Raw genomic sequence first — 22,729 nt, forward strand, 5'->3', positions numbered from 1 at the left:
ACTGCATTGTCCCCCAGGTGCGCTTCAGTAACTTCAAGGATCATCATCTCCATTATTTTACCAGGCACTGACGTGAGACTGACAGGCCTGTAATTGTTAGGGTCTTCTTTCTTACCCTTCTTGAAAAGTGGCACAACATTTGCCAGCTTCCAGTCTACTGGCATAGAACGGTAATATGAAAATTACTAAGAACTTTAATTAGGACAAAGCAGAAATACATTTTTATCCAGAACCACTGAAAGCTATTTCAGAAGCTGCTGAAATCAGCAGCAAGTCACTAACACAGCAAAGCACTTAAGGTAGCTTAAGGAATCACTTAGGGAAGCTGCAGCAAGTTCCAGGCCATGTCCAAGGACGAAACCGTGATGCCACAAAAGTTGGTGGAAGCTTTCAAGGCAAAAGCCAGAACTTCACGCATATACCGAGCACAGAAAACCAGACAATGTTAAAATGTTTTAAGTTGCCTCTATTTGTCAACCTCTGAGAAAACCCCATTGAATTAGAACTTCGTTTCTCACTCAAAATAAGAGGCTTGATATAGAAATTACAAACCCAAGCAGAGATGTAAGAGGCAACTGAGTTCTTATGTATACCTGCACAATCACTGCAATATCATACATTTTCATGATACAGATTGAAAAGCTGTCTGGTAAAATATTTACACTCTAATAATTAAAAGGATACATAAACAAAGGAGACATTTTAAATAACAGTTATTTTAGAATCACAGCTTTCTAAGGAAAATTAGTATTTTTGAGACACTGAATGGAAACTAGCACAGGGAATTAAAAACAATTATTTTTGTTGTTCTTTTAAATTAAAAGGGGAATGACCTTGCATAAACTCTCTATACAAACTGAAGATTAAAAGGCATGTAAGAGGGGAACTCAAACCTATAATAAAACCGGTGATATCTACTTTGCAACCTTATCAAAAGCTTCCTCCTCAAACCATTTTGTCCATTAAATGCTGTCCTGCAAAACAAAAATCTACCTACTTCAGTGAAAGCTGTGCAACACTTAAAATTGGCATTTGTGAATGCGTTCTATTTATTTGCACGAATCATCAGATTAAAATATACTGTTTAAAAAACTATCCACTATCCTGACCAGGTCTAACGAACTCCTGTTATACATAACCATGTATTTCTAGATATAAAGTATAAAATAAACCAGTTGAAAGAAACCTATCACTTTTAAGCTTTGCTTCAGGTGCTAGAATTCTTAAGTTTTAACATGGCTATGACTGTATTTTTTAAACATATGTAAACTTTGCTTTTCAAATTCTGTACATCTTGCTCAAGTTCTCTGACATTATCCTCCTCTAAAACTACCAGAAACACATTGTAGCTTGCACCGTGGGGAAAAAAAAAAGAGAGAAAGAAAAAAGTGACTAAATAAAGGCAATAATACCTGACACCGACAGCAAAGATAACAGCAGCAACTACTTAGCGAACATCTTCACATTTGATTGAAGGACTACACACAAATAGCAACTGTGACCAAGCTAACTTGTGAAAGATACCGTTAACTTGATTGTACCTAATATTAACACAAGAGTGGTCACGCTTATATTCCCGTAGTGCCCCTTTATTATAAAACACTCAAAAATGCCATAGTCTCTAATTAAGAGGGGAAAATACATTCAGGGAACGAGTACCAAAAATGGGCATTTCCTTCAGGATGAGGACACTGAAGAATACAGAGGTTAAATTAGCAGTGAAGTTGGTCAAAACAAGAATTGAAAGGTTAGCAAAATCCCCTTCCCCAGGTACACAGCCTTAATTCTCCAGTAATTTCCATTCTCCAGTGCCCACTTTACACACAGAAATGTTGGTGGAAGAAGTTTATGCACGAACATGTGCATAAAGCTGAAAAGCAGCCACTGACAAAGCTAAGTAAACTTAGAAATATTTTTATGACTGTTCATCAGGAGATAAGGCATATACGAAACCTAAAAGTTCAGCAGTTTTAACAATAGTGATAAGAATCAGAAAACAAATTTACATGCTTCTTTTGTATGACCCTCTGAAGCACACTGCAATTAACTGTAACCTCTGTATCAAACCATTTTAGAAACAACTAGTACAAGATCATAGGTAAAAGAGTGAAAGACCAATAAAGACATTTATTCATGTAAAATTCTGTCTACAAGATCTGTTTCATTATAAATTTAATTAGACTGAAAGAACACTTACAAGCAATTTATAGTAACGGCTCAGATTTACTTTCTGAGAAAGAGAAATGAACTGAGAAAAAGGCATTATGCAAGACTGCACTGTAGTACTGACAACAAATACAGGGAAAAACAAGTAGTCACATCAGCATCTAAATAGTACTGTGATGATATTTTAGTTATTTACAACAACTGTAGGATTGAAAGCAGAATGGTACTCTTCATATTTCTACTCCCCTGATTAGCAGCACCTACACTTCTGAAAGCAGCCTCTCATCTTTCAGTTTCACAGTAGGACTGCTTCTCTAGGGTATCCTGAAGAGGCATGGGCACAGCAGCTGAATGCTTTATTAAAGGATGCTGTAGAGCACCAGTGCAAACCAAACAAGGCAATCAATCAGTAAGGATGATCAGTTCAATTTCAGTCTATGACTGCTTTCATTACCTGAGTTAGAATTCACTCCCAGCATGTTCCAAAGTCTGAGAATATTCATTTTTACCATAGGTATAAATACCATAGGTTTTATCCTCACTGCCTACCACATAGTACAAACACCTGCGTAACATACGGACATACCTATGGCATACTTTTCATTGTGGAGCGCAAATGATGGTGGAAGTGCATTTTTGTTTGAAAACAATTCCTTTTTTTTTTTTCCTTCCTTTCCTTGCTCCCCAATTTAATTCTTGTTTGAAAAATTTCAGTGATCAAAGATGGTTGGTTGCCTATCTTCCTTCCATGAAGACACCACACTTCTTGAAGCTGAGTGTGAGGAAGGGAAATTCTGCGCAGGAGAATGTTAAGAAGAAAAATATAAAATAAAAATTGATTATGGATTTCTATTGCTAGGGTATCTTTCTCCAAGTTACTGTCTCATGGTAGACCCATTCCCCTCTTGAAACTGTTTCACATTGCTCACTCACAATACACCCAAGAAACATACTCTGCTTTTTGGAAAAATGCTTTTTCTGGAAAAGCTGTTTTTTTGTTTGTGTATATGACAATATTGATATGGTATATATACAGGTCTCCAACTGGCACTATTCGTAGCTATCCCCACCCTTCGCCGAGCCCCTTGTTAAGACACAAGTATTTAAAAAGCTTCCACAGGAGAAGAATAACCCTGCACGATCCAAATAGCAACCTCTGACAGGCATTTGGAAGCACTGAAGATCTGTCCCTTTCCAGGATAAAAACGTTATGGTGCATCATTGTCTGTACCATAGGATATTTTTTAAAAGGCAGCAGCCCTCTTTTACTGCTATGGACTCAGGGAACATACACTCTCAGTGGAATAGGTAGCCAATTTTAAAAAGGGTCTTCTTCTGTTTCTTGAAGCAAACATGCATTTTATGACTGTAGCTCATGCAGGGCAAAGAAGAACAGGCCTCCACTGACCCATTACCACTGGCAGCCTTCCCCCTGCACTTTACAGCCAGGCATCATTGGAAGCAGCTCTCCTAGAGAGCTACATACTTATTCACAGTATCGGTATTAGCCCAGCATCATCCTCCTCATGTTAAGTTGCTTTGCATCTTGTCAGCCATCTTCTCAACAATTTTCATTCAGGGAACACTAATGAGCCAGAGAAGGGGGTAATGAAGACTACATTTTGCATCTGCAGCCATCCTGGTGGGCTGCAATACACAAAGCAATCTTATTTTCATAGCAGCTTCCCTTATCACAAGACAGGGGCTCACCTATTCCATTTTCCAAATTTTCCACAAAGCTGAAAACAAGTGTTTCACCTTTCTCTTTCCAGATGTAGCCTAGTTGTTCTATGTAAATAACACACTCCAATACACTGGCTTGGAAAGGCAATTTAGCAGCAGACTGGTAATCCAGTCATTTGGGAAACATCCCTACTTTAGTTTTACTCAGAAATACAAGTGTTGCATTTTTAACTTGAGAGACCACAAAATACATGGATGCACATTTTGGAAGGAACTTATAGCCATACCTGCTCCCTCCTGCAGAAATACATTTAAGTTGCACATTTCTCCGAGTTGTAGCAACATGGACTAGCATTTGCACACCTTTATTTGCAAGGATTAAAGCTACAGAATTACGTCAGCAAAAGTGAGAGCTTTTCTTCAGCCAACTTAATTGTAGGCTATGTTAAAAAAAATAAATTGTTCCATGTCTTCTGTGCAACAATAGCCGTTTACACATGTGCTTTAAAAAAAAATATCACAAATTATCTCCTCAGGAAACAGCTAAAGTCAATAGTTCAGTTATCATTCAGTACTTTGGCACCATTACCTATGGAATAAACAATTTGTTAATATGACACCCCACTAAAACACAGAGTGACTCCACGGCACAGAATTTCAGGTTTAACTGGTGAGAAAATTCTTCAATTCAATGGTACTGGAGAGATGACTGAATTGACTGGCCCCCAGTCTGAAAATTAACCCACAAAAGAAAATCAGTTCATAACTACTATACATCATCTTTGCATATTACTTGATTACATTTTGGAATACTCCAATTGTTGCTTTCAGAATAAACTCACAGAGTACAGCGGGCAATTAGTGAACTAGACACTAATGTCAGTTACTGAAAAAAAAAACAATTAAATCAGTAATTAGCAACTGAATGCAGGCATTTCTCCTGATATATCTCACCAACAACATAGAGAGGTTAAAATGAGAAACAAAATGTATAAAAAAAAAGACTGTTTCCAGGAAAAATAATCCTCAACATTCAGATACCAGTAGCAAGTTACATCATTTTTATTTCCCTGTCTTTACAAGGAAAATCTATAAATGCATTAGGTATTTAGCACAGGTCCTCAAATGCAGATAGTTAGATGTCTTACTCTATAACTATCTTTATAGTCAGTCTCCTCTACTTTAAATGTGATACATGGCTACACAATTATAATTAAAATTACAAGAATATAGAGCCTTCAGGCTTTGGTGCAGTTTCCAAGCTTATTCAACAAGTGTACAGATTACATACAAATAAAACTACATCCATTTTTCTTTTTTCATTGCATAATACACTAATACAGTAAACTGCATCCAATGCAACACACGAGGTGCTGTGCTACGTGTGGGGTCTTCTGCCCACACCCCAGACAGCAGTCCATCTGAAAGGTCAAAGAGCCAACACATAAGAAGTCTTTGACAATAAACACAGTCAGAAGCATTTAATTCTGTGTCTTTTCCATTACATTTTATTTTCTGAGCAACTGAAAAACCATGATATTTATTGCAATATTATTAATACAAAAATGATCTCTACATAAATAGATGGCGAGCTCAGGACACAACATTTTCCAGCAGCAAACACACGATCCTACAGAGCTACGGAATTTGAACACAGACCCAAAGGGCCCTAGATACACTGATATGAACTAATACATGAAGAGGTTCAAAAGCATAAGGTCTTCTAGAACCCACCACAAAACCTTGTTTTACAGATGCAGTCAGGACTGTTTTGGTGCTCTTTCCTTAGGAGATACCAGAACAGAGTCCAAGAGACCTGGGAACCACCATAGCTTGAATAATGATAACATACTTTAAAGAACAGGTTTGAGTATAAACTGCCTAAATTCCTACAGAATCATTTTAAAAAGCACACAACTATGCTGAAAAAATCAAAGTTTTCGGTCATTTCAAATACAGGCATGCAACTGATGTGGACAGATGCAAGAAACAAAACCTAAGACATGTAAGCAAACATGGCAAAACAAAGAAAGTCCAGGCAGTTTAACAATGGAAAGCACACACACGGCACTTACAAAAGTGAAGACCCAGTAGGAAGAATGGTCAGATGATATAAGGAACAGAACAATTGTTTCACACATGAAAGGGACCAGGAAAAAGGCAGAGACATAAATGCTAGCGTCGGCTTGAAATAGGAATGTAAAGAAAAAGAAGTTTATATTAGGATAGCAGCGACTTCCTCTAACATTTAACTTCCCTTTCAGTAATTTTTAAGTCAGGGCTGCAGGCTGGTTTTAATGAAGATCCCATGTTTGTGTGTTATACCTAAGGATGCAGTAAGTCATAACTTCAGTGTGCTTTATTTCCCGCTCTACTGTTGCCAGAGGAATATAACATTGGATGCTCTCTGTATTTTTTTTCCCTCCTCCACTTGGGTTGTAAGGCTACTTGAAATTATCTCAATTTTACAACATTTAACTATAGTACCTTAAATTACTGGCCCAGAAATAAACCAGCAGATGTCAAAAACAGAACACTGGAATTCCTTTTATTGAAATCACCTGTCCATCAAATGTCTGCATGTGAGGACCTGTGCTAATTCCTTTTATTGAAATCACCTGTCTGGACAGACATTGAAACCACTTGCATAACACAGCTGATATTCTGAAGAGCACTTGTGCGTTAGGCCACCACATGCCAGCCTCATTCTAACTACTGTATGTAGATAGCAAAGGCTACATTGCAAGGGAACACTTAACTGCACATCAGAAGTACCTGGGTTAGTTGTGCTCTTCCTTTGTTATGATCTTCAGCCAATGTGAATCTAAAAAAACATATTCCCATGCCACAAAATCTGTTCTTAGTACACCATGCAATTTGAATTGTGTAGTCTGTTGTGATTTTACATGCAAGTCAAACAATCAGGTGTTACTGTAATTTCTCTCAAAGGACTGAAGTAACTGGCACTGATTTCGTTTTCCATAGTTTGAAATTGTGCTATTTAATCAATAAAATGTTTTATTAAGGTACCACTGATATTTTCCCCATTTTGTTTTGTGAAACTCTTATATTGAAGCAGTTTTATTATACAAGGATTTAAAATACTTAACAGCATTAATAAAAGATGTGACAGAGGTATATGTTATTAAACAAACTGAAAGAGATGCCAAAGAAGTTTACATTTTGACTTTCATGATCTGGACATGACTGCAATATTACTGCAATAAAGGAAAGAATTAGCAGCAATTCTTTGAACATAGAGCTCTCTAAGAAATCATCTGTAGAGGAAAAATCATAATTAGCCTTAGTGAGTACAAATTATGTTCTCTGTTCTCCTTCAAGGAAAAAAAAAACCCTCAGGAGTAACAAAAACATCAAAGAAATGCATAGGCTTTGAAAGAGGTAGGTGCTTGCCGCATCTTCCTCCGCACTGCAGAAATGATCACAACAAATGAATGAGTGGACAAGGTGTCTGCAGAAACTGCAGCCCAGTGATTACGGCTGTACGGTTACTGGTAGCAAAACCACATACGGCCAAAATGCTGCACCACCATCTGCATCTCACAATCCACTCTTTGCTACCAGTCCTGCTGCCATGAACATAAAAGCCCTTTGACATAAAAGCCCTTTGCAAAAAAAAAAAAAAAAATACATGAATTTATGTAGTCACAGGGCCTTTATGCTATTTCAGTAAATACTAATTTATGAGGCTACTGGCACGTGGGGGCAAGCACTATTAAGGATATACACCAATTTGTTTTCGCAGGCTGCTTGGCTACATGTCAGAGAACCCACCTCCCCAGCACCACCAGGACTTGCCCACCAGCTGTGTGCACTGACATTAAGCCAGGCCAAGAAGCATTGTCCTAGCACACGTTGTTGTGTAGCTGCCCTGCCTCCTCCTTGGTAACAATTTAGTGATCTTCCTTTCTCTTCTGCCAGGTGGCAGAGAGGAGCGATTCAGCAGCAACAAAATACAGAAGAGAGAGAGCATTTACAGTTCTGCAATCTCAGATTTGAAGAGATAAAATGGGATTGCAGTGTAGTACCCACTGTGTCCTGACACCCCATGCAAAGACAGGGCATGGACATCACATGCATAAGGAGATAGATTTATCTTTTATGTATATACACACCCAAAAATCAAGAAAAAAGTCATACTGAAAAGAGGCTACAGCTGTATGTATTTTTCCTCTCCAAATTTCCAGGTACTTAATCTTCAGGGAATATCTCCTGAAAATTCTCCTGCCCTTTGCTGTCCTTCTATTTCTGATGCCCCAATACCCGCTTTCACATTTCAAACAGTACTGCTGCTGCTAATCCTCTGTTAGGTCTCTTACCCCACCACACCCCTATATCAGCCTTCAGTTCTGAGGTAGTTACTTCAAGAAGCAGGTCATTCAAGGACTTCTTTCCGGTGCTGTCATTTTCATCAGTGCACAGGTTAAATAAATAAAAACTACATTATCCATCAGTAATAATTCATTGTCTTTTCAGTATCTAACAGGACTCTTGTGCTGCTTGCTACAGTTCTTGTCACTAGAAACTGCTCCATTTTGCTGCTTACATGCAGAACAGATTGCTGTATTGTAGTAGAAAAGCATATTCAGATACATAAAGCTGGTAGATATAGAGCACTTTCCAAATTAGTTAAACTTGTATGAATTAAAGCTTCCCTATAATCATACCTGAATCAGAAATGGTTATCACTTTCCTTGTGTTAGTGTGTTATGAAATAAGGCACTTAAAGACCCCCTAAGTCACTCGTTATGCTTTTCTTTCAGATCTGTGCTCACAATTTCCTTTTTCATTAGTAGGGGAAAGTTCTGAATTTTCCTTAACAGAACAAAACCCAAAAGCACAGAAGTCAGACCTCCTCGATTCCAATTTCATGGCTTATAAAGTACACAAATTATAGAGCTATCAGACATTTCCCTGGCTTACATTAAAATCTGCAGTGAGCCTCTAGAGTGGACCAATTTATTTGATGCCTTTCTCCTAAAGATTTTATGACATCATAAACATTTCTGACTCCATGACAAATACTTTATAATACATTAAACAAGCTCGTTCAAATGATTCTAAATGTTATGCCTATGGCAATGTACTTAGAAATGGAACGCTTGCTTGCACACAGAGAAACCTTAAAGTTTAGCTTTGACCACCACAATTTATGTTTGTGCAACTGAAGACAAATGCTTTCAGATCACATTCAATAACACAAAAGCCCAAAAAGCACAGAGCAGGCATATTCTCCAGAAGTGCATCGTGCTGTACCTATCACATCACAGCATCAACACTGAAGGCTGCTCCCCAGTAAAACTTCCCACTGAATTCAATCTTAATTAGCATGGAACATTAAACTATACAACAATTTAATTGTATTTATAATATGCTTCTAATCGGTTCAGTTGAATTAAGCTAATATTGTTAAACTGCAAAGCCTTGCCATCCCATCCCTCTTTGCTCAGGAAGACTGTGATAACTTTCTTCAGAGTCAATAAAGCACTGTATCCAAAGAGGCACTGCAGGCACTGTAAGTCACCAAAACTGAGATGCCTGTACTTCCTGCAAAGAAAAGCACCACAAACTGATTCTCTCATTCAAGAGCATAAAGAAAATTTAAAAAATGCTTTCTGGACTGGAGACACAGGGAGACTTCCAGTAACAAGGCAATAAAAATACTGCAACATTATTAATTAATGACAAAATTATTAGCTGTTCAGGAATGTTTTTGATAACTAAATTCAATCCCTAGAATATAAAACTGGCTCAGATGATTTTATGAACCCTGTAAAAATCACTGCTGTGCAACCATCAAAATTGGGATGATACAGAAGCCTGAAAGCATCTGATCAGTATATATTCATGTTTTACTGTAGACTGCAAACAGAAGACAGACTGAAAAATAAAACCTGTATTTAGCAGTGGGGGAATAGGTTTTGTTTTTTTTATTGGCAATTATTCTTGAACTTTCTTCTGCTGACCATTTAAGCCAACTTTTGACTCAACAACTTTAAGGTATCTATTTAGGAACAGACAGCTTGCTCAATTGGAAGATGTTCTAACACAGGTGCTGTGTAAACAGCTCATAAATAAATCATAGTATTGCCTAAGAGTAAATGGGAAATACACTAGAAAGCATTAAAATACAAGAATACTTTTCATATGACTTTTCTTATGGTACCCTTCTTTTTAACTAAGGCTCCTGGCCTGAAAAGATCAAAAGCAGACATCAGATTTGGAGAAAAATAGCAGAAAAGCATCCCAATTTCTCTGTGGATAACATTTTCTTTCAGTTATAGAAATGCACTTCTTACCTTACATACTTCAACAAATGCTACATGAACAAGCTGGCTGCATCCACATAATACCAGTGACCAGAAAATACTCTACACCCCCTGCTTCAGAAAGTCATTGGATATCCAAATCATAAGTTTCAAATTCCCAGCTGTCACTGCCTAGCTGAAATCCAGAATGCATAGTTATGTCATACTGTATGACATTATCACTCTCTCGCACTTCATAGCTTCTTCAGCATTAACAGAAAAACCCACAGCTACTGGACTGTCTAGAATTTTTCATGTTTACCACAACCGCAATTAAATCTAAATAACCCTTATGAACTCACCTCTGTAAAACAGGTTATTTTGTTTATTCCTGGTTTCTCTGTATTTCTCGCCATATTTAGTATGTTTCCTCCCCTCGGTAAAATAGAATTTAGGAGTAAGGGGGGGGAAAATATCATGTGATGTTTGCATATACTAGCTTTTTACTTGGTAATCCAGAACGGTCTAATGTAGTTTAGAAGTTTTACCACAACTGAAGAAGTTATGTATTTTAATGCAAGGACACTTACTCAGCAAGTCCTTTACCCAAGGAACCTTAAAAAAAAAGGTATAACTATAATGAATTACCTGAAACCTAGTTCACCTATTGTATAACCACCATATGTGATAACGTAGAGTTTTAAACTGAAGTTACTTCAGAAATGCAAGAAAACGATGAGCAGTTTAGCTCTGAAGTCCTGTAACCAAGTGGTTTGGGACTTCATTGACAAATGAGAACTTACTTGGCATGAACCCACCACAGATATTATGATTTGTTTCTCGATGAATAACAAGTTCTGTAGTTTTATAATGCTCTTTATTTTTTTCTAATGAACTGTGTGTATACACACTGGCATACTCACACAAGCTACAGTGGCTATTATTATGGTGGAGTCTAAGTCTCCTTAAATAAGAGCCCCCCAAAAATGTATCTGGTCCATTAACAGTACGCAGTATGTCCACCTGAATTTATAGGCATGCTCAGTAATTCAAAAAGAAACCACAACCAAGCATGAGACAGTCCTTTCACTTGTCCTAAAGGTATTTCCTTGCTAAAAGGGCTTATCACTGAATTATGTAAAAATGTAGTATTTGTATTAAACATAAGCATTTAAATTTATTTACATCTACATGTTTCCTGAAAGTCACCGTTTCATGTACGAGATCCAAAAATTCCCAAGTAAACCCATCAATTAAACAGGAACTCTTATCCACCAGAGATAAGACTGGCATAAGACTAGGGACTGAAAAGGGTCTCATTTACAGGCACTGTAAAAAACTAGATGTGTGACCTCACATGGTCTGCATAATCTCTCTGCAATTCCATTTACCCAGCCTTAAAATGGGCAGAAGTCTACTTACCTGGACTGCAGTTTGTCATCAAAACAGAATGTGCCCTAAAAACGCATGTTTCCATAGAAGTACAAAGACATACACAGCACTTTTAAGTCTTCAGAATCAAATCTTTTCCATTGGAACGTACACAGTCTTTGCCATGTACTCCTTAACTACTCACTTGATGAAGGTTTCAATCTTCTAGAAGAAAAAGTGACCCATTTGCGTGACTTACTACCTGCTGAGAACATTAATACAGAACTTCAAATCTTATAAATGAATGAGCAGGGGACAAATTGATTTTGCAAGTTTATTGCACTGTAGTTACATTACTTCTCAACTGACCAATCTTTAATGATGTTTTTGAAAAAGATATTACTTAACACAAATAGCATTCCCTTTAAATAATCATGTAGGTTACCAATTCTCTTTACAACTAAGCAAATAAATTGAGATGGAAGCACTCACTGGATCAAGACATTCATTTGTGAGTAGTCCCTGTGAACAAGGATTTGCCAGTCTGCCAAAATCATTTTCCTACTCTCAAATTAACGCCATCAAAATTGATGATACTACTCAATGCCTGTTATGGATCCTGTATGTTATAAGCAGAGAGACATATCATCAGCTGGTGTAAATCTATACTGTTCTTAAATCCAACGGAACTACATCAATTTACAGCTGCTGAAGATTTGTCCCTAGGTCTTTCTTCAGCACTGATAAAACCATTGAACCAAACTCTGGACACACTTCCATATATAAAGCTCCCACCAACTATAGCGAGAGTGATACCTAAAGGAAGAAGAAAAGACTGTAAGCAAGCCGTCCTAGAAATAGCATACTTCCCACCCCATGTTTATTCTAAGTTTAAAGTTAGTTGTTAAAATCATAACCTGTGAGGAAGTCACGGGCACAGTGGATTTTAAGATTTGATTTCTTTTACCTACTCCCAGAAATTCTACTTGGTAACAGTGATCTATTAGGCCAAGCCCAGTTCGCTGTAATCATGGAAAAAACTCCAATAAAGCACACAGGAAATGCGGCACCATCAGGAAAACATTATTTGGCCCAAAGTGTTACCCCAGCTGGATAAAGTTTCAAAGTAGCTGTCCTTACATCTCTCCATGAGCTATCATTACACCTACATTAAAATTCTCACTGTTTCTTGTATCCCTCTCATGCAATTTTTCCTCCAAGGATATGATGTAGTGAACACTCATTTGAACAACCTTCACTTGCACACTTAGCCCCAAGACAGTCAGAAGGGCTGGCAAGCAGTAAGAAGAAATGATTGCCTGAAGAAGGATTTTGCAGGAGGCACAGACCACCATCCTGCAAAACCATAGGCAGTAGAGAGAAAATACAGTTCTTTTGTAGACAGTATCTTTAATCAAGGCAAGTTTCTATATACGATTTCGCAGGCAAGGATTATTGCTAACGGCCAGTAAACATATTTCTGACTACAGATTTGTGAAACTAAACCAGGCAGTTTTTGAGAGCTATCTAAACACATCTTGTGTAATGGCATACACTGTAGTTATCTAGAGGTATTTGCTTTTACACATCTATCACAAGTGGTTTACAGCTGCTTGCATTCAGTGAGCATTACATGCAACAATGAAAACTCTGAACACCTGCTTCAGGAAGCTACCAATAAGAACATACATAGTAACCATTAAAACGGGTTAGCACTGTAATCACAAGAAAAGGAAAAAAAAAATCTTGCAAATGTTCCTTAATGCTACTCTATTGTAAGACATTTCAACATCAAAAAGGAAGTTAAACAGAATTCAACTTATATATACCCCAATACAATCAGATTTATCAACAGCACAAAACAGCAGTCATTTTCTACCTACAGTTTGTTCCATACAGCTTCTTAAAGATGCTAAGATCATTTTAGGCACCACAAAACAGTTTGACTTAAGAGCTAATCGCTTAGCTTTCCACACAACAACATTTTCTTTCATTAAATTTCCATTTTTACCTTCGCATTTTTCCTTTTCCAGTATCCATAACCAATCATCGCTCTGTCCTTCCATTATGCTTGGCATATTGCAGAGTGAGAAGCACCTTCATTAAATAGTATTAAGAATAGAACACACCCGATCTCCCTGCTATAGCATGCTCCAACAGTGCTGATACCTCAGCTCTCAAGGTAACCATGCCCAGCTGGGAACTGAGAGGCAAAGCCCATGCAAGATTAGCAATTTGCAAGCCTAATTGTGCACACAAACTTGCCTCGATCCATGAGGAAGACTGTTAAAACAAAAAGTCAGTGTGCAGTTAAGATTATGTGACTGAAAAGTTACAGGTCACTTTACAGGAATTTTCCCCTCCCTGTAACTCTCAGTTTCAATGCTCTGTACTTGCCTAGAACTTACATATGCCATTTTGGAGAAGGTTAGGAAGGAAACACACCAGACATACATACATCTACCTAATTGCTGTGGTAGAGAAGTCAAACAGGTGAGCCATGAACACCTGTGCTGCTCGCTAATTCCTTTGTTTCATTTCTCAGCACATTTACCTGAATGTCACACAACAGCAGTGGGATGAACTGAAACAAAACTGCACACACCTGGAAGCACAAAGACGGGAGGGTGAGCAGTGGTGCAAAGACACACCTAGCACACAAAAATGATCCCCGAATCTGAGTACGTTTCCCCCCAGGTGGCTGAGACGGTAAATGAATGCAGGAAAATAACAATAATTAAACAAGACTGCGCAATGGCTGTGCTGGATAAGCATGTCTTTAGCTCCACAAGCGATACTGCTGAAATGCACATACAAAGATGTAAAATCACACTAGGCAGAGTAGCGTTATATTTAATGAATACAGACCACTAGGCTGTCTAACAACACGACTGAACCTCTCCTTCACTGCATGCAAGAACAAAAAGATAGATGCCACCGAAGCACCAAGTAAACCCTTTACCCTCAAATCACGACCCGCAAGAACAATGCAAGTTGCTAGTCTCCTTCCTTCCTTCTCGCAAAGGTCTCGGAGCCGATTCCTCGGCGTCGTTCGCAAACCGGCGTGGGAAAGTTTGCCTTTTGTTGCCTTCCCTTTGACGCTTAGACTCGCTTCGACCAAAATACCCCTCTGGAGGCCGGCGATCCCCCTCCTACGGCCGTGTCCCCCCCTTTCACCACTACCCGTCCCCAGCCAGAGGGCGACGGCACCGGCCGAGGCCTGCGTGCCCAAAGCCCGGGAGCAACAGGGGGTCTCCCCTTGACCCCCCTTAGCCCCCCGGGCACCCGCACCACCTACCCCGGCTGAGAAATCCGGCTCCAGATTCGGCCCCGAGTTCATCTTCCCCCGCTATATCACTGAGATGCAGGGTTTTTTAATTAGCGGGGTTTTTCCCCTCCTTCCTCCTCCAGACGCCGCAACTCGGAGCTGGGATGCTGCCCCCCATGCACGCCCGCCCAACTTCCCTGACCTCCACAATTAAAAAAGAGCACGGGGGGGAGGGGGGGGGGGGGGGGGAACGACTACGACACGGAAGACGAAATGACACGAAACACATGCTACAAGGAAAAATAATAATAAAAATATAATATAAAATCGCAACAACAAAGAACAGCACGCCACACAAATGTCTACAGATTGCTTTGTTTTTTGTTTTTTTTTTTTTCCTTTTTTTTTTTTCCTTTTGTTACCTTGCCTGAAAACGGACTGTGACCCCAGCGTCTTGGCGGCTCGGGTTATTTGTTTGTTTGTTTGGTATATGGGGCAGCTGCTGGCCGGTTTGTTTATGTGGCGGCGGGCACGCTGCTGCTACAGCACAGCGCCTGTCTTCCTGCAAGACATGGTCTCTGCCTCCGCCTCCGCCGCGGGAGGAGATCCGCCGTGATGCTCCCGCTGGTACTACTGCTGCTGCTGTCCGAGCCAGGCCGACCCGTGCCGGGCTGGCTTGCCTCGCCCTGCCTATCCCTGTCCCCGTCCCGGCTCCCTCCGTGCCTGACTGGAGTCCCTACCGCTCACCCGCTGCTTTGCCTGTCCCCCGTCCTTTATGCGCCGCGCTGCCCCGCCGCACTGCCTGCCTGCGAGTCTCTCCCTCTCCCTTTCTGTCTTTCTCTCTCTCTCTTTCTCTCTCTCCCCGCCCACGCAGCGTGGTGCGCCCCGGCCCGCAGACGGCGGCGCCTCTCGTGTCGCTCCTCGCCGGCTCCTCTCAGCGCTACCACCGCCGCTCCGGCTCGCCCTGGTTCGGCCGCGCCAACGGCCACCTCAGAGCGACCCCGCGCCCCACCGCCATTGCGCCCGCCCGACCTGCCTCGTCCTCTCCCCTCCCTTCCCGCCCCTCTCCTCAGAGGCACCGCGGCCGTCTGTCTGTCCCTGTCTGTTGGGCTGTGCGGCATCCTGCTCCTCCGTCGCACCGCCGCCTGTACCCAGCCCCCATCCCCAGCCGGGAGCAGAGAGACAAAGCAGCCGGCCGACGCTAATGAGGAGGAGGCTCGTTCATATCCTCCGACTCCTCGTTACGCGCTCCCCATCTCCCCCCAACCCAAAAACACGGGGGAAAAAAGGGGTCCCCGATCCCCCGAGAACAGCTTTGGTGAAGGTGTTGGGAGGGTGTTTTTAATTACTATTTTTGCTGGTGAAAGCTGACAGCGTCCGCACTGATGAGCCGAGCTGCTGAAAGGAGGCGGCGGGGGGGGGGGGGGGGGGGGGGGGGGGGGGGGGGGGGGGGAGGGGAGGAGGGGGTGAAGACTGCAGCAGATTTTGGGTGGGAGCAGATTAGCCACTTAAAATGGGGCACATGAGCCCCCTCTTCCTCCCTTCCCAGCGTGTCTCCATCTAGGACCTGACTTGCTATTTTTCCAAGAGCCTCGCTGCATACCATCGAGGCAGAGGGAAACAGACATTTCACCAGCACACGCATTTCCAACACACAAAACCTCTGCTATCCGTTGTGGAAAAAAAAAAAAAAAAAGCCTCGTTTTACCCAATTGAATACATCCAAGCATTCATCCTGCTCCCAGCCGACAAAAGGGCATTTACCTTTTTGCTAGGTGGCTATTAATACACAGTAAAATTATAGCTGTACAATGCCAAATGTAATTGCCATAGATCATTTAGAGCAGATCCAGCAATTCAGCTGCTGGAAACGCATGCTCTGTGAATAGCCATGCATCTGGTACAATGCCCTCTACTACAATAACCTGAAAGGAGACAAGCGTCTGGTACTAGCTGCAATTAGTAATCCTATAGATGAAAAATAAACAGTCAATAAATATAAAGCAGCAAGGTACTACGAAACATAGTGATTGTTTCTGTCTACAGTGTTACAAATAGCCCAACTCCCACAGACAGACAATTCTTATTTAAAATATACAGTGAAAAATGCACTCTTTTCATTATGTACTTTCAAAAAGTCCTTGTTTCAAAATAGTTTTCCGCAATTAGCGACTGTAGAAGAACTCATATACCAGTCGAATGCAGACATATATACAGAGGGTGGAGGGTTTCCCCTTGTTTGCTTTAGTAGGCATTATCCCGGCACCCCTGGAATCCCTCTTTCCCCTTAGCAGTAAACACCTGCTTTTACTGGGGACCGCTGAATGGAGTCAGACTGGAAGAATACAGCAAGCAATGAACCACACCAGGGTGAGCATTAGCAGAGTCCTGGTGCATGCCTCAAGTGATCAGAGGCATTCAGCCACACACACCAAAACCTGTGCTGCTAATGCACCTCCTGATGTGGCTTCCTCCTATGAGGGTTGCGTGTGGTTCCATCTACTTTTGATTTCGTTATTTAACATATCCCCATGGTATCCACTACAAGTTGCTCCTGAAAGGAAGAAGAGTGGCAGAAAGGCTATATATGGCACTGCACTGAAGTGTGCAAGAGCTGGTGACTGGGGTAGGGTCCATTCTTTGCTTTTGAAGTGGGTTGTGGTTTTTTTTTCTTTTTTTTTTTTTTTCCTGTTTTTGTTTTCCAGCCATCTCCACTGCAGACCTAAGTTTATGGATATCAAAACTGCTTTGAGCATGCATTGAAATGCAGAAGACTTTGCCTGGCTACTGCGCATCATCCCTTACCTCCTAAGCAGGCTACCCAGCTAAGGGGAGGGAGGGACCTCAGGCTGCATCAAGACGGGAAAGGGGTACTCACTCAGTGACTTCACTAGATGGCTCACAACTCACCTGCCTGTAAAGTAGGTGAGTAGGTGTGAGGGGGCTGCTTCAAAACCTTGCCCCGGTCACTAGGTACAATGAACATGTAAAACAGCCACGTGTCAACAGCTTCTCTCTCACAGTTTGGATACTGGGGTGTCCTCAGTGGGAAGCACTGAAGCTGTACCTCAGATCTGGAAGTAGATAAAAATGCATCCAAGCTGTAGTCCTCACAGTTCACTCCACTCTCTCCTGTGTGGCAGGATGTGTTTGGGGTAAGTTACCAAATGCTAAAAGTTGCCAGCTACAGCAACAACAAAGGAAATACGCAAAATAAATAAAAATCCTCATCCTAGCTACTGTTTCAGCTCAGAATGGTGAACAGCATCAAACACAGCATGTGCAAGGAGGTGACATTACCTCCTTTTGTGTAGAAGTCATGTCAGACCATCCAAGAGTTAGATATGAATCTAATGGAGTATGCACCTTGCTTTTTCTGGACTTTTCTTTGCAGAAAAAATAAACACAAAATCACAATCACTGCACAGTCACAATCACAGTATCTGAGAGGTGGGAAACCATGGCAATGGTTTGCTGCTGTCTGTACTGATCTGTAGGCATGCACAGGGATAATTGTCCATTTAAGCCTCGTGGAAGTCAGCAGGAGTTCTGTGTTTAAGCAGAGGCAGAATTTGATAAACTCTTAAGATCCCTGATAACTTCTCCTGTCTGTTACGTAGCCAGATTTGAGGGATAATTGGAAGAAAAAGAAAAAAAAAAAAAAGAAAAAAAAAAGAGACACGAGACCTGGTTCTCCAAGTACTTTTTGCAATAAGCAGACAGTTAACCTGCAGCACATGCTTTCAAGAACTCTGGTCTTGCCAAGTGCCTTTGTGCAACAGGACCCCCATATGACAGTGAGGCATACACACACCATACACGCACAAAATTCCAACAGGCAGCATCAACTTGAGATGTTTTTGAAGCATGACGACAGATTGTATTACTTTTTCAGTGTGGGCACGCTTTGCAACTATGCTCACTCAATTTCACTAAGAAATCAAGAAAACATTAGTGGGCTTATGAAAACAGAATCAGATTGGAAGTATATGATGTTGGGCAAATATACAGAGATTTGTGCAGTTCTACAACCACAGGAGACTCTTGTAATAGAAGGCATGCAGTGTTTCTTAATAAAAGCTTGCACGACTGGTTGCACATTTCTTCCGCCTCTAGTCATTTTTCAGTGAAACAAAGCTAGTATATAGTCTGTTTAGGAGTTACGGAATGATTCAGATTAAGGCATTGCAGTATAATAACCTAACTGTTGATGTATTTTGTCCTCTGCAAAAGAGATCAGTATTAGTAGCTTATATAAATGTTTTTTTTCCCATTTTTGTACTACGTGTTACAAACAAATTAATCATGCATAATTTGCAGATGGACTTAAAAATACTGCACTTATATTTAAAATGGCTCTTTACAATATGTAAATATAGCTAAACTGCTCTAGTCTCAGACACTTTTCAGGAAGAGCTGAAATATTTATTTCAGCTACAACATCACAAGTAAAGGAAAATTAACCAAGTGATTTGTGTACAGCTTGTATAGTAGTTCAGACTGAAGAAGGAGGAGGAAGGAGGGAGGGAGAAAAGAAAAAAGAAAAAAGAAAAAAGAAAAAAGAAAAAAGAAAAAAGAAAAAAGAAAAAAGAAAAAAGAAAAAAGAAAAAAGAAAAAAGAAAAAAGAAAAAAGAAAAAAGAAAAAAGAAAAAAGAAAAAAGAAAAAAGAAAAAAAGAAAAAAGAAAAAAGAAAAAAGAAAAAAGAAAAAAGAAAAAAGAAAAAAGAAAAAAGAAAAAAGAAAAAAGAAAAAAGAAAAAAGAAAAAAGAAAAAAGAAAAAAGAAAAAAGAAAGAAAAAAAGAAAAAAAGAAAAAAAGAAAAAAAGAAAAAAAGAAAAAAAGAAAAAAGCTTTATGCTCAATGAAGTCAGTGAGAATTTTGCAATGGACTTCATTAGGATTAAGATCAAGTACCTAAATCTAAGACTCTCTCTTTGGAGGAAGATCAATGAACAGCCCTTTAAAAATATAATCTGTTGCTACAGGGGCTGAGGAAGATATTTTTTCCCCCACTAGAAGGAACACACCATTTCTTTGTGTTTGACATTTCAAATCCTCTCCTAGTTTCTTTTAGAAATTGCAAAGTGTTTGATGTACCGTATCTATATATCTTGAAAATGTTATTCCAATGTGGAGTTCCTCACCCCACCAAATAAATAAATAAACAAATGCTGGTCTTCTGATCCCTCCTAAGACCAGAAACTGCAGTCCCTGTTCAGCTGTGACTTGCAAAAGAAAATGAGCAGGAATTTGAACTCTAGCCTCGAGAGCTAGCATTGGTGCAAATGGTCTCTCCTGTATAAGCTTCTTGCTTAATTTATGCTTATAGGCAGAAGGACAGAGGACTTTCAGGTCACAGTGTTGGAGAGACAGTGGATTAAATGGATTTTATGGATTAAAGGGGGGCTGGCAGTTTACAAAGGATATTCAACAGTAATTCAAAGGCCGCACTTTAAGCCAAAGGGCTCAGCCTGGTATCCTTCATACATTCAAAGAGCTTTGACAGGTTAAACAATTCAGGCAGTGGGTAGTTCTCAGTTGCTCTGGGCATAAGCCCATCTCTGATGACTTAGCATCACAGTATTTGTGGGGGTTTGTTTTATTATATGTACATGCGACATGCATGTTAGAGCAAAGAGATGAGATGTGCAGTGGTGAGTGGGCAAAAGCAGTAAGAGGAGAGAGTCAGCCAATGAACGCTTTGGTGTTAGGATGGGCCAGAGAGAAAATGGTGAGAAAAAGAAGAGGAGGAGGAGAGACCCAGGCAGGGAATGCAGTGAGTTGGTTATCTTGCGATCTGTGACTCACTGCAGGGAATGCGCACTACCCACGTACATTAGAGTATTGTAGGGTAGAAATCAAGCTGAGGAAATTCCTAAGTCTTTCAATACAATTTATGAGCTTTAATAATCCAATGGCTCAGGGTCACCTAAGAGCCCAGGAACAGTTTGGATCACAAATATGAGTGGATCAAAGGAGACATGACAAACACAGCATCTCCAGGGGAGTACTTACAGTCCTCAGCATAAGAGCCATAAGTATCCCAACTTCTCTAGCACAAAGCAGTTTCCCTTCAAGATTTCACTAAGAAAAGTTGTTATTGCAGCCCTTTGTCTAAAGCTAAGAATAAAAGGAAAGCTTTCCTTCCAGCACACCTAGAAAGCAGACAAGCTTTTTTTTTTTTTTTTTTTTGGTAACGATTTTCAGCTACTATAACAACACATGGACAATAAAAACTTTCAAAAGTACACGGTCTATCTCTCTCTCTGCTGAACCATCATAAAACCTACATCATCTGTCCTTAAACTATCCTGGCAGAAGCCAAGGGACTAGGGGACTTCCTGGGTGAGTAAGTAGATACAGAAACAATAAAGAGGGGGAAAAAAGCAATTTTGAAAAGAATAGCCATTTACCCTCTAGAAATCCTGCCACAGCAATATTAAGTACAGCAGTAAAACACGGTTATGGGATTGTAGGTCTGGTTTAACATTCAAAAGCAACACCAGTATGTTTTAGAGATAAACTTAACAGCCCTAAGTAGACAAAGAACAATCATACAGACTGTGAGGTATTTCTGTTCAGCTATTTATTTCATGTTGTGAGGAGTATGGGTTTTGGTAACATTTACCAGTTTTCTGTTCTGTGTTTTGGTCAGGGCACACAGATGCAACTCAATGTGCTGTCTGTTAAATAAGCAGTAGTAGATAGCGTAGATCAGATACAACAGGAAAACTTGGAGACTGAAGCTAGCAAATTATCTGGAGGTGAAGAAAAGAAGAATCGCTGTGCTGATTGGCCCCTGGAGCCCAGAGTATTCACCAACTACCAATTTCTCAATTTGAAATCCCCGTGAACATGTTGTCCTCTTAACTTCTGCTTCTAGAAACATCTAGTCTTCTCTGAAATGCAACAACTTAAGAAAAGGCTCCCACTGACACTAGGCCCAGGCCTATCTTGCAGAGATTTTCACACATGATTTAATACTAAACCGGCACGTTGATACTCTTCAACTAGATACCATTTTGGGGATTTCCTTTACAATGTTTTATTCTAAGAATAATGTTTAACTTCTCCCATCAGAAACGCTAGAAAGGATCCCATCCCATCTTTGTAAGCTGGATGTGTGTTTTCCTGCAGCCCACTGTACCTCACTGCTGTATTCTCTGAGGCACACACTGGCCAGAAAGCCACATTACAGGCCTCCAATGAGCAGAATATGTATGCATAGTAATCCTGGGACTTCAGGTTTTCCTGCTGACCACAATGCCTCAATGTTGATTTGTATTTGAACTATTATATGGAGCAAGTCAACTGGGAGAGTGCCACTGGTTTTGACTATCATGCACCTGCTCCCACCTCAGACCTCCTTTGGCTGCAGCTGCAAGGTTGGGTTGCTGACTCAAGACCATAAATATGAAATGAAGGAGTCCAGTACTCTTTAAAGAGATGAAAATTGTTGCTCTTATAGGATCCCCAGTTTGAAATCTACTTGTGGAAGAAGGTTCAGCTTTATCTTTGCTAAGGTAACTTCAATTCAAGTTAGTAAAGATATTATTTGGAAAAAAAAAAAAGCATAATGACTTCAAGATGCGGCCACTGGTATTGTGGGTAGTCACATCTTAAACATTATTGTACCAGTAATAATTAAAAGAGAAGTCTACGAGCAATACATCTTATCTAAACAGGGATGAACCTGCTAGATCACAAACTAATTCTCAGAATCCGTACACAAATTAATATAAAGGTTGGAATTGCACATAACATAAGGGGAAAAAGGGCTAGTTCTGCAAAATTATGACTGTCTGCATTTACCCCTCCCTCTCACAGCTTTATTAACCTGCTCAGTTAGAGAAGCAGCAAACAACAGGCAAGGGAGTTCAAATTTTGGTCATGAACTCTGCACAAGAGGAGATGAAGAGACCCTCCACAACAGAGGGAGTTAAGAGTGTGTGCCAAACAACAGAAACGACCTGAC

At 40.3% G+C, this 22,729-nt stretch overlaps 1 protein-coding gene across 31 annotated transcripts in view; it reads right to left on the reverse strand.

Annotated features, from left to right (window-relative positions):
• Nucleotides 1-22,729, reverse strand: part of ARPP21 (cAMP regulated phosphoprotein 21) — a 202,625-nt gene that overhangs the window by 124,375 nt on the left and 55,521 nt on the right. For 7 of the 31 annotated variants that reach the window (XM_066992417.1, XM_066992420.1, XM_066992419.1 and 4 more), the window contains exon 1: nt 15,180-15,792. The exons of 2 other annotated variants lie outside the window; for them this stretch is intronic. The gene's annotated coding sequence lies outside the window, so the exon portion shown is untranslated. Of the gene's footprint in view, nt 1-13,500; nt 14,387-14,451; nt 14,678-14,787; nt 14,945-15,179; nt 15,795-17,667; nt 17,832-22,729 lie in introns of those variants that run through there. 22 more of the 31 variants (XM_066992429.1, XM_066992424.1, XM_066992422.1 and 19 more) reach the window with 13 other exon arrangements.

The sequence above is a fragment of the Anser cygnoides genome, chromosome 2, assembly GCF_040182565.1.
Source record: "Anser cygnoides isolate HZ-2024a breed goose chromosome 2, Taihu_goose_T2T_genome, whole genome shotgun sequence".
In the NCBI taxonomy this organism is placed as follows: domain Eukaryota; kingdom Metazoa; phylum Chordata; class Aves; order Anseriformes; family Anatidae; genus Anser; species Anser cygnoides.